This window comes from Trachinotus anak, unplaced genomic scaffold, assembly GCF_046630095.1.
Source record: "Trachinotus anak isolate AG129_WGS33_773 ecotype Australia unplaced genomic scaffold, CSIRO_AGI_Tana_v1 ptg000033l, whole genome shotgun sequence".
NCBI classification, from domain to species: Eukaryota; Metazoa; Chordata; class Actinopteri; order Carangiformes; family Carangidae; genus Trachinotus; species Trachinotus anak.
The window spans coordinates 1,911,449-1,924,266 of NW_027273884.1; the positions used below are offsets into that span (position 1 = coordinate 1,911,449).

Here is a 12,818-nt window from a genome sequence, read left to right on the forward strand (position 1 = left end):
ATCTGATCCTTCAGATTTGATTGTCAGGTGTGGTTTATGGATGGGCAGTTTACTTGTTTTGTCACCATCACCAGTGTCATGTTTTCCTCATACAGCAATATCTGGAGCTGAAAAATGAAGCCAACATGGAAGTTCTAAAAACTGCTTGAGGTTGGCTCCAAAAGGAGAGTCAATCCCTGTAGACTCCCAAGTTAAAATGTTCAACTTTACAGCAGAAATAAACATGTTTGAGCTTCAAAACCGGTCTTCAGAAACCTGAAGCCACATCCTTGGTTCTGCCTTGACATGGATTTTGCACACACACAGGTTTTGGTTTTTACACAAGAGAGATCTACTTCCCGCTAGGGTTGTCATAATATTAGATTTTCATTACACAATTATCAAGGCCATAAGAATTCATGATAATGATATTATTGCAATGTCTTTTACTTTATTGTGTGTTTTGTCTCTTTTTTGGCAAGTGAATTAGAATTAATTTTACATATGAACACCAACACTATAGTTTTCATTTGAATAAAGCTGTGAAAACCGCTTAGTTCAGTTTATTAGTATAGAACAAGTCATGATTATACTTTGTTTTGTTTGTAAATGAAATACTGGTTTTGTTTCCACGGCAGCATAAAGTAGACTATGCAACTTGAAGTATATTTCTTTTTTGACAATGGTGTTTTGCTGTTTCTGTGTAAATGCATCCATTTTCATTATGTGATACCATGATATAATACAGTTACCATATTAAAAAAAAAAAAAAAAAAAAAATGCTGTATGTGGCTTAACAAATATAGTGGCACGATACTGAGCAGTAGGGAGATACAGGGCTGTTGAGGACTGTTCGCATCCACCCACATCTCTCTCACCGGTGTTGTTATAAGGAGGTGGAGGATGAAAGAGAAAATAATTAAACTGGATCTCAACAATCCTCTTAGAAATGTAAACAAAGTTTTTTTTCCAAATGACGATCAATTTGCTAGTTACTGAAGCTCTCGAGCTAATGCTCAAGTGCTGTATTTAAGCCTCTGAATGCAGGATGAGTCATCAAAAATACAAATATAAAATAAAATAAAATATTTAATATAGAAAAGAAGGATTTTTTTCTCTGTACATATATTTGGCTCAACAAGAGACAATTAAAATACAATACAACTAAAACATGAACACAGGATTAGAATTTAGAAAAAGTATGGATATGTATTGTTTTCATTTCACTGTGTCTTTAAAGCATTTGATGCTTTTAAGTTGGTAAGACAAGAGTTGCTAATTTACACAGATACAGAGCAGCATTAACATTCATGTGGAGTGATATTTCTGACTGCCTGATGAATGTACGGAAAATATTCATTCTCCTATTAGCTTTGTTTTGGTCTCCACCAACTCCTGAGGGAAACATCTGGCTTTTTTGTTGCTAGATTCACTAGCTGTGCCCAAATAATTCGCTACGAGAGCAGTGAGAGTGAACCAGCACAGTAAAGTTGTGAGTTGAGCTCCCCTTTCACATTACACATAGTCATGTGATCCTTTTGCAATGCATTGCTTTAATACCAGTTTGTGAAATTGAACAATTTTAAACCATAAACCATTTAAATTTTTAACCATTGATTAAATGCCAGGGATTTAGGATTATTGTTTATGTCACACTCTACCCATCGATGAGGGCATATCTTTTTGTCTATAAAGATTGTGAGAAATTGGCATTGTGATCAAACAGCAGCAGTGGGAGAAGATATAATGTGAACAAATAGAAAGAACAGCATAAATGGAGGCTTCATTATTTATTCAAATTCACATTAAGTTTATTGTGTCACATGGGGAGCCATTTATACGAAAACCCTGGCAGCAAGGAGAAATGGGGGGGAAAAAAATCCATATTTACGTGTTTTTATTCAGAAATATGGAGAATAGAGTTTGACATTCTAATGGTTGGGTTTGTTTTTCATCAAAGCTGTGGATGTAATAGCCTGCAGGAAGACTTGACAATCAACAAGTCACCAGTAATGAATTGCAAGCTGTTGAATGTTGAGAGCTGAAGAATCAGGCCAATCTTCGTCCTCATTCATCACTTTCTTCTATTTTTTTTCTTCCTCTGTGTGTTACTGCCTATGAAATCTGTTTATGGTCTTGTTTTTTTCTCTGCTGAATGGCTGTTGGCCAGGTCTCCTTAGGAAGAAAACATGAAACCTGAGGGAGTATCCTGGTTAAACAAAGCCTTACAATGAAGCAATGGAATTAAAAAAAAAAAAAAAAAAAAAAAAGCACAGGCGTTAAAAGGGAGGTGGAGATCAAACATAAAGAACATAAAGACAATGAGTTACTAAGAGAGGGAGGATAAGGAGATATGTAGGTTATGTGTATGTATGTCTGCCTCCCACATGTTTCACAAGCAGGAATATTAAGTCAATCATTAAAATGATAATGCTTCACTCTCTTCCACTAGAGACCCGCCTCTGTCTCTTTCCCTCGCTGCCTCTCTCTCTACTCTAATCCCTTTCCATCTCCTCCCTTATTGCCCACTCATTCTCTGCATTTGTTCTGATTAAACTGTGTTCACTGATCCTCATTCGCCCATTTTTCTAGTCACTACAACGGTGTCTCTGATCATTCGTCCCTCTCTTTTCATCCCTGTGCCCTCCCTCCCCCCTCCACTGTCTTCCCTACAGGTCTACAAGAGGTTGTTTAGCCCCTGATATGGCATCCTCATGCTTAATTGTACTGATGATACTGTTATCTGGTCATTTGAGTGGGGACATCTTGTTGAAGTGTAAGGCTGAAAACTGCCTGTGTGAAGAAAGCCAAGAAAATTAGTTGAAGCAACTTCAATAAAGTAAGGATTTGAATTACACCAGACTTGACTGAATTCAGTTAAATGGAAGAGAATTAAAATGAATACTGCATTGCATAAACTGTTTTATTGCACCAAAGGTACTTTGAATAATCAGTTAGCTTTACCACAATTTACATTTTAGCATATAAATTAAACTAAAAGAAACATATTTCTTGTTTTATATTAGCGCCTTGCAGTTGACAACCAGTCAAGTTACAGGAAATATGGTCACAATCTCCCCTCCTGCTCCTGAGTTACATGATAATGTCACAGTGAAGTTGACCTTTGACCATATGGATGTAAAATGTCATCACTTCATCATTTTATCCTATTAGACATTTGTGTAAAATTGTGTCATGATTAGAATACTCATTTTTGAATTATGTTCAAAAATATGTGTGAGATCACCATGACCTTGACCTTTGACCTCTGCCTATCAAATTCTAATCAGTTCATACCAGATCTAATGAAATTCCCTCCAGGTGTTCCTGATATATACAGTATTGCGTTCGGGATGGACATGAGGTCACCATGACCTTTGACCTTGGACCACCAAAACCTAATTAGGTAATCTTCAAGTTCTGCATGGACTCACTACACCACAGGTGAGATCTAACTGGCTTTACATTGTATGCAACCATGCTGCCTCTAAAGTCTGCACACACGGTCAATCTCAAGGTTTTCTTTATTCATCAGATATGTCTTTCATACACAAACTACTGGTGGTGAAAAATGGCACACTGGGGGATATGTTTCCAGTATTTGTGGTGCTTATTTTGGTACTAAAGTGTTTAGTGGTGTTACTATTTTCAGCCTTTGAGAAAAGATGGACTAATCCAATTACACAGTGGGTGTTTTGGCTCATAAAATATGTGTTACAGTATTATTGTTTTGTTGACTTTGCGGAAGTAGGGAATCAAATTGTATACAAATGTATACAAACAGCTGAATCTGGTTTATCATTACCAACTGACCATTTAACTAATATTTGCATATGCTTCTATATGAGAAAATTTCTAGTCGGCTATACAACATGCAGCGTTGTAGCTATTACTACGCTGAAATACATTTTTATTTAACATTTAGCATGAAGGAGTCTAACTCTCTGCTTTGATTAGCATCAGCATCCTCTCTCTCTCTCTCTCTCTCTCTGTCCACGCAACCTATGTACTGCTCTTTTCTTGAAAGAAGCTGTGCTACCTTTTTAGCAATATTGTGCCTCCAACTTCTCAAACTTACTGCAGACCTTCCACAGATGATAAATCACAGTGTAATTTTCTCGCTTACTTGCTACTGCTGCTCTTAAAGCTTAGGAATAAAAGACTATTGAAGAAATGTTCTTATGTGTAACTTAAGTTTCCGTACACATCTGCACATGCATATATTGTGTGCAGTGTGATAACTGAACTCAGATCGGCCAAAGCTGAATCAAGGACAGTTTGACAAACACCCTGCTAGCTAGTCAAAAAGATCCCAGGATTGTCCTCTCAGCCTTTGTCAATGTGACATGGTCACACCCAACAAACAATAGGTACAACAGCTGTTAGTAAAGCTAGCTTCCACAGACATTAGCTTGCTGCTGAAACAAGGGGCAGTAAATTACAAGATGAATGCAAACAGGCAAAGTCAGATCCTTTATGTAACGCCACTAAACCTAACCAAACCTTAACTTAGCATTTTCACATCACCAGATCACAAATGATGTCGTCCTGTTGAGAGAGGTGCCAGATCATAATGTGTTGTACGGTGCACAAACAAACGCTGTATCCTGTCATTTCATTTAGAGGATTTGCTGGAAACAGTGGAAACAATGTTGTAAAGAGACATTTAAAACCAAACTTTTAAAATCTCATCGGGAATGTTGTTCCAAATGTGAACTCTCAGGATGACATTCAGATGAAATCTGGTTAATTTCCATTTCTGGTTGCACCATAGAGCGCCACATATTATGCAAATCTTCTAGTAAAACATCCACAAGCTATCATAAGCCCTGTGTATCTCCTGTTGTGTCCAGCTGCATTTCTCTCCACTTCCATCAGCAGCTGAAGCTTGTGTTTTGGGATTTTTTTTTTAAATTAATTAATTTATTTTACTTTTTAAGCTTCCTTTATTTTTCATTCCAAACTGTCCATGTTTATTATGGAGCCGTCCCGTCTGTCATTGTTGTCATATTTGTTTACTGGTCATGCCATGTACAGCTTGAAACTTACGTTTTTTTGGGGGGTTTTTTTTGTTTTTTTTTTCCTGTTTTTGTTGTGTTGTTGTTTTGGTCGTGCTCCAAACCGGCGTTGACCTTTGTAAGGGGATAAATCCACTAAATCGCTCAGCCGGCCATAAAGAGCTTTTTAATTACCACACACTATCTCCTGGCATTTTAAACCCACGCTCCCTGTATCCAACTCTCCCATGATCCTCCCACTCAGTCTCTCTCTCTCCCTCTTTTTCTCCTCAGCTGTGTCTCTTCCCTGTTTTATCTCACTCACTTTTACTTGCCTGTTTTTTGCACCATTCTCCACATATTTCTTCCCCATTCCCTTATTTTCAGCCTTTTATCATTTACTCTTTTCCTCATGTTCCTACTAAAACTAATTTCTGCTTCTTGTCACCTCTCATATAAATGAACAGTATGAGTATCTTTCTCTAACCATGTTAGAGAGAGAGAGAGAGAGAGAGAGAGAGAGAGAGAGAGAGAGAGAGAGAGAGAGAGAGAGAGAGAGAGAGAGAGAGAACCATTGTTATTTCCATGAGATTTAATTATTAATCCTCTAAATGAGGGAGTTGGCACATACAGCCAAATTATCAGACTTCATAAAGGAACGATGTAGGAAAAAAATTAAACACAGACAGGCACAGGCACAGGCACAGGCACACACACACACACACACACACACACACACACACACACACACACACACACACACACACGTGACCAGTATGTCACAGCAAGTCAGACAGGCAGACATAAGAACACACACCCACACAGTCTGGGAAATCAGCACAAATAACGTGTGCAACAAGCAACTAGATGAAGACAGGTGGAAAAGTGAGTGTGCATACAAACCTGAACACAGTCTGAAAACACACAAGAATAATACACACTAATGAGTGCATCAAAGTGTGTCACAAGACATAATGAAAAACATGCATTAGGTTATTGGAGGTATCGAGTGTGTCAGACAGAGAGTTGATAAATTTTAGAGACATCAAATGCAAGTGCATAGTGTAATGTGTTTATATTTCCAAACATGGATGTTATTAATACATTACATATTAAATATACTGAGGATGTATGGAGCATGGACAGTTTTTTGGATCTAAACAAAACGTGAGCTAGAATCAGAAGAAAAAAGTGGCCGCTGGAAGGGAGACGGGGCTGATGAAAATAAAAAGGTCATATAATATAAACTGTGTATATTAAAAGTGCTTAATTTATTTAGTGTTCCACTTATATAACGCTTTCAAACTGATGACGGACAGTAAAAAAAACGAGAAGAGAATCAAATAGATGCAGCAGAGGTCTTTTATTCCCTACATTTTTCTTTCTTGTCAAAACCTGAGGTCTCATTCATAAAATGATGTTGAGGATCCATACTTAAAGGTTACATGCACACAATAGGCAGAAATGTATGCACACCTGCATACATTGTTCCCTTAATGAATCACTTTCAACCTGGAAATGTGTGCACATGGATTAGTCGCTTCTTTAAGTGCTTTACAAAGGAAACTGGACTTGCTTGAGGTTCTTGAAGACGCTTCACTTCTCCTCCGAAAGGCTTCTTCTCAGTCCCAGGCATTTAACCCCTTGTAGGGTTGTTAAAACCTTGAGTCGCTGAGGTCACACAAGAATCACTGGCCCTGTTCAGGCCCTGTTCAGGCCATGAGTGATCTGATCACAAGAGGGAAGCTATAAGTGCTTCTGTTCACACCTGGCATTAAAAAGCGTCTCCTCATCCATCTCGAGTGATCAGATCTCACCCTCCCCACCCTAGATGCAAATAAACACACGTGTCACTTCTGTTTACAAAGACCAACTTTGTTGCTGTTTTTAACCGATGGGAGGCAGCTATGTGCTTCCTGTGTCTAATCTGATGGAAATTAGAAGAAATGGAAAAGGAAGAGATAAAAGAAGAGGAAGAGATCAAAACACTGGGACATTCACGGACGAACAGTGGCTAGCGAATCTTTGATTGTGATGTTGCACATTTAATTTCATATGTGGGAAACTGTGAGTGCTGCTACACAGAAGGTTACATTTGTGTGCGGTCATACAGCTGGAGAAGAGGATCGTGATGGCAGTTTGATACCTCGCATTGGGTACAGACTTCAAAACACTGTCGGAGTTGTGAGTCATTGGCAGTGCTGAGGAGTCGTGAACTATATATAATTAAATTAGTAGTTTAACTACATTCTGTTGTAGCTTGCTGGTAGTTCACATACATTCATATGTGTATAGTAATTCAAGTAGTAGTAATTTTTTCCATTTTAGTGGAGTTAACTTCTGAAACTACAAACAATTTTGGGTCATAAAAGTAAAACAAAAAAAAGATTTTTTTCATTTTTATTTTACCATTTCTTCTCCACAGTAATTGAGCAGCCACAACCACTGTGAAGGCGTGTCCAGGCAGTGCATTCACCAGGCAGCCACCACCACACTTGACCTCTCTCTGTAGTGTATATGCAAAAGCCTATTGCGGAAGTTGCTCTGTGCTCACACAGTGATGTCATCATGGATGAACCTCGTGTATCTCAGTCTGGGGAAGAGTCACCATGGCCAGTGAGCAATACACTGGCACGTGACTGTTTTGTATTATATTACATTATAAAAGTTTAAAACTAGATTTTCTCAGTAGCTTTCGTTAGTGTTATGGCTGATGGCTGCAGCAGCTGTTAATGCAACACAGAGGACATTTCCTGAAATTAAAGTGGTCAGACAGGAGGTGAAAGCCTTAAACGCTTTGCTGCTCACTGCCTTTGGACCAGCAGGGCCACATGGACTCTGAAGCAAAAATGATAACTACTGCATTTAAATACAGAATTCAGCATATTGGTGTTTCTCTCATTTTCACAGTTGATGAATGCAGCTGTTAGAGAGCGTCGACAGTACAATCTGTGCACCTGCATTGTGCCCCTGACAGTGCAGTCTTCAGTTCACTGAAGAGATTTTGTACAAAAAAAAATTATAATAATAATGAAAATCACAGTTGAGATGAAACAACAAATGACCAGCCAAAAATATTCACGGGAGACAGGCAAGCTAAACTTACCAGAATCTGCCAACACATGCTGGCATCATCCTGGGCATATCAGCCGCGCTGTGGTGAGCTCCACAGCCGACTGGGATCTAGTGTGAGCATCATATACCCAACACCTCTCCTCTGAGCTCTGAGGGTTTGAGAATCTGGTGAAGAGCCCAAAAAAAAAGAACAGAAAAAGAAAATAAACATTTGCTGAAAAACTGGAAAAAACTATTGTGATTCAATAGTAATTTGAGAGGATTTGGGGAGGTATGACATACAAAAGAATGACTAGGTACACTGCTTACTAACTGCTCTGTAGTGGTTTTAAATATGAACCAAAAATTTCCTGTAATTGTGGACAAGAAGTGCAGAAACCAGGGATGTAAAATACAGAATTTTATAATTTATGTTTTATTTTTGTAGGTTCATTGTACAAGTACAATTTCTTTTCAAAATAATTGTATATTCAATGTCCTATATTGTCATGGAGATAAATAAAATATGCAACTCATGTTTATACATTTAAATGTAAAAGTATCTTTTTAAGCCACCTGTAATGGTTCTGTGACAGTTCCTTGAGAAGCACCTACTGCAGAAACCTCCAGTTGGCACAAACTGACAAAGACAACAAGGAGCACAGGCTTAAATACACACAAGGGAGGCAAGGGTGATGGAGCACAGGTGAAACACATTAGGGCGGGTTAGACAATCACCAAAGAGGGACAAGTAAGACAAAGAAAGGAAGTAATATGACAGTGGACATGCAGTGGAATGAACTTCAAAATAAATCAGAAAATGAATCAAAAGTCCAACCATAAATTGTCCCAACTCAGTAACATAAAAAGGCAGATCATGACAATACTGACAACAACGGTGCTCTCAATTTTCTTTCTCTTCCAAAGTGGTCCGTATAATCTGCCTGAACTGTTGGTTTGTTTGCAACTGTTTTGATTATCTGACAGCTTGTGATGGTTGACTTTTTAGATTTATAGTATGTTTAGCAATTTCAGCACATGCAGAGATCTTAGCAGTCACTTTGGTGAGTACAGTAACATCAAAAAATAAACAAGTACATAAATAAATGAAGAAAAAATCTAAGTAGGCAGTCCTGTGCTGCTACAATCAATAAAGATGATTGAAAAGTCATGTTACTAAATCAACATAAATACAGAGTAATGACAGCACCAGTACTGTATTAACTAATTAAAATGAGATTACAGGCTAATGAGAGGACTAGAAGTGAAATAAAGTTGCTTTCTTAAAGTTACAGGAAACTTGTTTTACAATAGTGTTTCTCTCTATATGTTGGAATACATGTGATTTTATGCTCCGAGCTGATGCAACAGTCTTCCCGAGGACCTGAGAGCGGCTGGAAGTGTTGAAATCTTAAACTCAAAATGTAACACTTCAGCCTGGTTTTTAAGTAAATATGGTTTTTATTCATTTTCCCATTATAGTCACTTTATGTTATTCACCTACTATATTGTATCTAGGTTGTAAATTGTATTATTATTATACATCTCCTTCTATTTTTTGTTAGCTAATGTTTTTAGAGCTTTTTAAATCGAATGTATTGTATTTCATTGTCAGCCTTCTTACTTGATTAGTCCTTTTTTTCTTTTTAGCTCATCAGTCGTCTGTGAAGCACTTTGAACTGCACTAACCTGTATGAAAGGTGCTATTCAAATAAAGTTTGATTGAATGGTTGATGGATGTGATGTTCTGTGCAAAGTATTAAGCATTATGGAAAATATCAAGTAACATATAATACAATAAGATTTAGGTAAAAAAAAACAAAAAAAAACATAGAAACAATTCACAACTATTGGTGAAATTTCTAAGAGCTGATGGCAAGACAATATACTGTATATATTTGACACCAAATAAGGTACAAATTCATGATTTTATATGAGTTTCCTCTGCCTTTAACCTCGCTACCACACAGCTCCTGGTCTGTTACATCATCATCTGTGCTTCCTTGTAAACACTCAAATGTGAGGCCATCATTCACTTGGAAAAAACGTTTTTAGAGAAGCTTTGTTTTCAGAGGTGAGATACGCTGGCTTAGTGTGGATGGAAGGCCTATAGCAAAAGATTTCTTTTCACATTTTGCCAGCTCAGGGTGGATGCACTATCTATCTGTCTTTCCTTCTTTTCCACTCTTCCCACCCTCCCTCCCTTTCACACAGTGAGAAACCCCCTCGAGTAAAAAGAATGAATGATGCTTGAGCAGTCATTTCTTTTCTTTGTTTTTGTGTTTGCGTGAGAGAGAGAGAGAGAGAGAGAGAGAGAGAGCGAGGGAACGTGAAAGAGAGGGAGGCCTGATGCATTGAAGACGGGCCCGTATGGAATCAAAGCCTTTTTAGACAGCTTGTTCGGATAGCTCTGAGGGTTGCAAGGTGTGTGTGTGTGTGTGTGTGTGTATGTGCATGTGTGTGTGGGAGTGTGTGAGAACACTAAGGGTCTGTCAGGAGAATTGCAGGCATCTGAAAATGGTCTTCACATGCTTCCTAGACAACAACTTGGATGCACACAAACACATGGCAACATACACAATCACACTGACACACGTGGTTCTGTGTGACTCGCGTATGCAGTAATGCACACTAGGTTCACTGAAAAAAAAAGGAATATATTGATTCATGTTTTTCACAATACCACTGATGTTTCAGATACTTTGTGAGAATGTGAGGATAGATAGATAGATAGATAGATAGATAGATAGATAGATAGATAGATAGATAGATAGATAGATAGATAGATAGATAGATAGATAGATAGATAGATAGATGGTCTTCTTCTACGGAGGTAGCCTCTCTTTTTCATTTCATAAGTATTATATTATTTTCACTAAGCTAAAAGGAAATGCATAAATAAGGTGAAATCTTTAATCTAAACTGTCTCTGAATCTTAATGATTCATGTACCTGCTTTTCAGGCACGCTGCTATGAAAGGGAGCACAGAGAAATATTAGACCTTGGGGCGATCCCGACCTAGACTATATTTTGTAATAAAGACAAATCGAGTGAGTCATAAAAATCCACTCTGAAGCGCGTTACACTTCTCGGCCTGTCAGGTTGAGTCTTTAAAATTCTTGGATATTGACATCGAGGCTCATTAAAACAGAGTCAAACTCAAATGCAATAAGACATGGATAAAAAGTGTTCCTGTTACAAAGCAGATCATATATGCATAAGTAGTATTTCAGCTGCATGTGCTTTCTGCATCTGTACTTTGATTTGTGCTAATTTATTTTCTCAAAATAATTGCAGCTTGATGCTTTCACTGTGTATAACTAGAGGTGCAACATTTGTTTTTGGAAACAGTATAAGTCGAGATACTTATATTGACACTAAGATACTGATCTGTTATCAAAAAAGGGATAGAGTGGTTTGGACAAAATAAGCAGAGATGGACTGTCAGCAGAGGCAAACCAGGCAAATGCTTGGGATCACCAATGGGGAGAGGGGCCCCTGATGACCCCTCATATTGACAACTATAACCCTCCTTCAACTTACCATAAAGACACTATACAATGCACTTATGTTCCCTCAACCTCTTGGTGTGTCCTGTAGGATCTACCCATTGCCTGCATGTGAGATGTTGTGGAACATCTGTAAATTGTAGTGTCAACCAACAGTCTGCATGTGAGGTGTACATCCTCGATGGGCTTCTTTGCCTGGGCCCCCCAGACTCTAGAATCAGCCCTGGAAGTAAGTAGGTGTGTGTGTGTGTGTGTGTGTGTTTCATTTATTGAGAAACTGCAAGGGGAACTAAATATGTTTTCCAAATTCTCCATATCAGACATAGGCATGGCTAATGCGTGTACAATAACAAAAAAGATGATAACTCTAGCTCCAACAAGGCAACAGTCTAACAGTGCCACCTGTTCACACTAAAAACTGTTCCAAGCTTGCACAGATCCAGGACAATAATGTCTGCAGAAACATGGCCATCATACTAACAGTCTGCCTCAACTAACACCTTAGATGGAGAACTTTATGATCTGAAAATACAGAAAAGTAGGATGAGAATGTCTCTGCTTCATTCTCCACGATTAAAATAGATGGCTTAGAAAAATGGTGCTGCTAAAATATTGTTTTGATTTTTTTCTTGGGGAAGTGAGGCCAACACAGCAGCATTCTTTCTACTAAGCACTCAACCAAAGGTAGAATTATCAACGAGGCTGTAGGGATAAAAAAAGTCATCTTAACAAAGCCCTGAATACACTTAATTGCCTGGTTTTTAAAGTCTATACTTTGGACTGTGACTTTATTACTCAGAAAGTGGCAGAGATTTAGTAAATGCCCAAAAAAAATATTCCAGATTTTTCAATAGGGAAGACAATCATCTCTGCTTACTGTATCTCTTGTTAAATTTCTTTTAACAGCTGGTCAAAGATGGAGACTGAATCCAAACCTAGTTTCAAACCCGAATTTCATTGGATTCTTTGAAATCTTCCAGCTGTAGACACATTCTTCACACTCCTTCTAACTCTCCCCAAACTATCGCAGCAATAGTGAGACAAAGTATATGCCCCACTACATCTGGATGACCTGAATGTGATCATACAACATTTACCCCTCAGAAATGCCCTTGGCCCAGATGTCTGACCCTGGGTATGTGAGCAGGCAGAAATATCTGGTCTCCCATGTCCGATGTACCTTTGGAGGTAGAAAAACATTAAATAAGTGGATAGCTTCTTGGCTATCTAGCATTTGCTAATTTTGCTATATTAATGGTAATCAATATGCATCTAGTGG

The 12,818-nt window shown here is 38.1% G+C and overlaps 1 long non-coding RNA gene across 1 annotated transcript; it reads right to left on the reverse strand.

Annotated features, from left to right (window-relative positions):
* Positions 1–7,094: 7,094 nt before the first annotated feature.
* On the reverse strand, positions 7,095–9,108 carry LOC139614239 (uncharacterized). The gene is made up of 3 exons (XR_011686941.1): positions 8,607–9,108; positions 8,083–8,216; positions 7,095–7,969 (listed from the first exon to the last, which is right to left on the reverse strand). It is a non-coding gene; the product is annotated as an uncharacterized lncRNA (long non-coding RNA).
* Between the last annotated feature and the right edge of the window lie 3,710 nt (positions 9,109–12,818).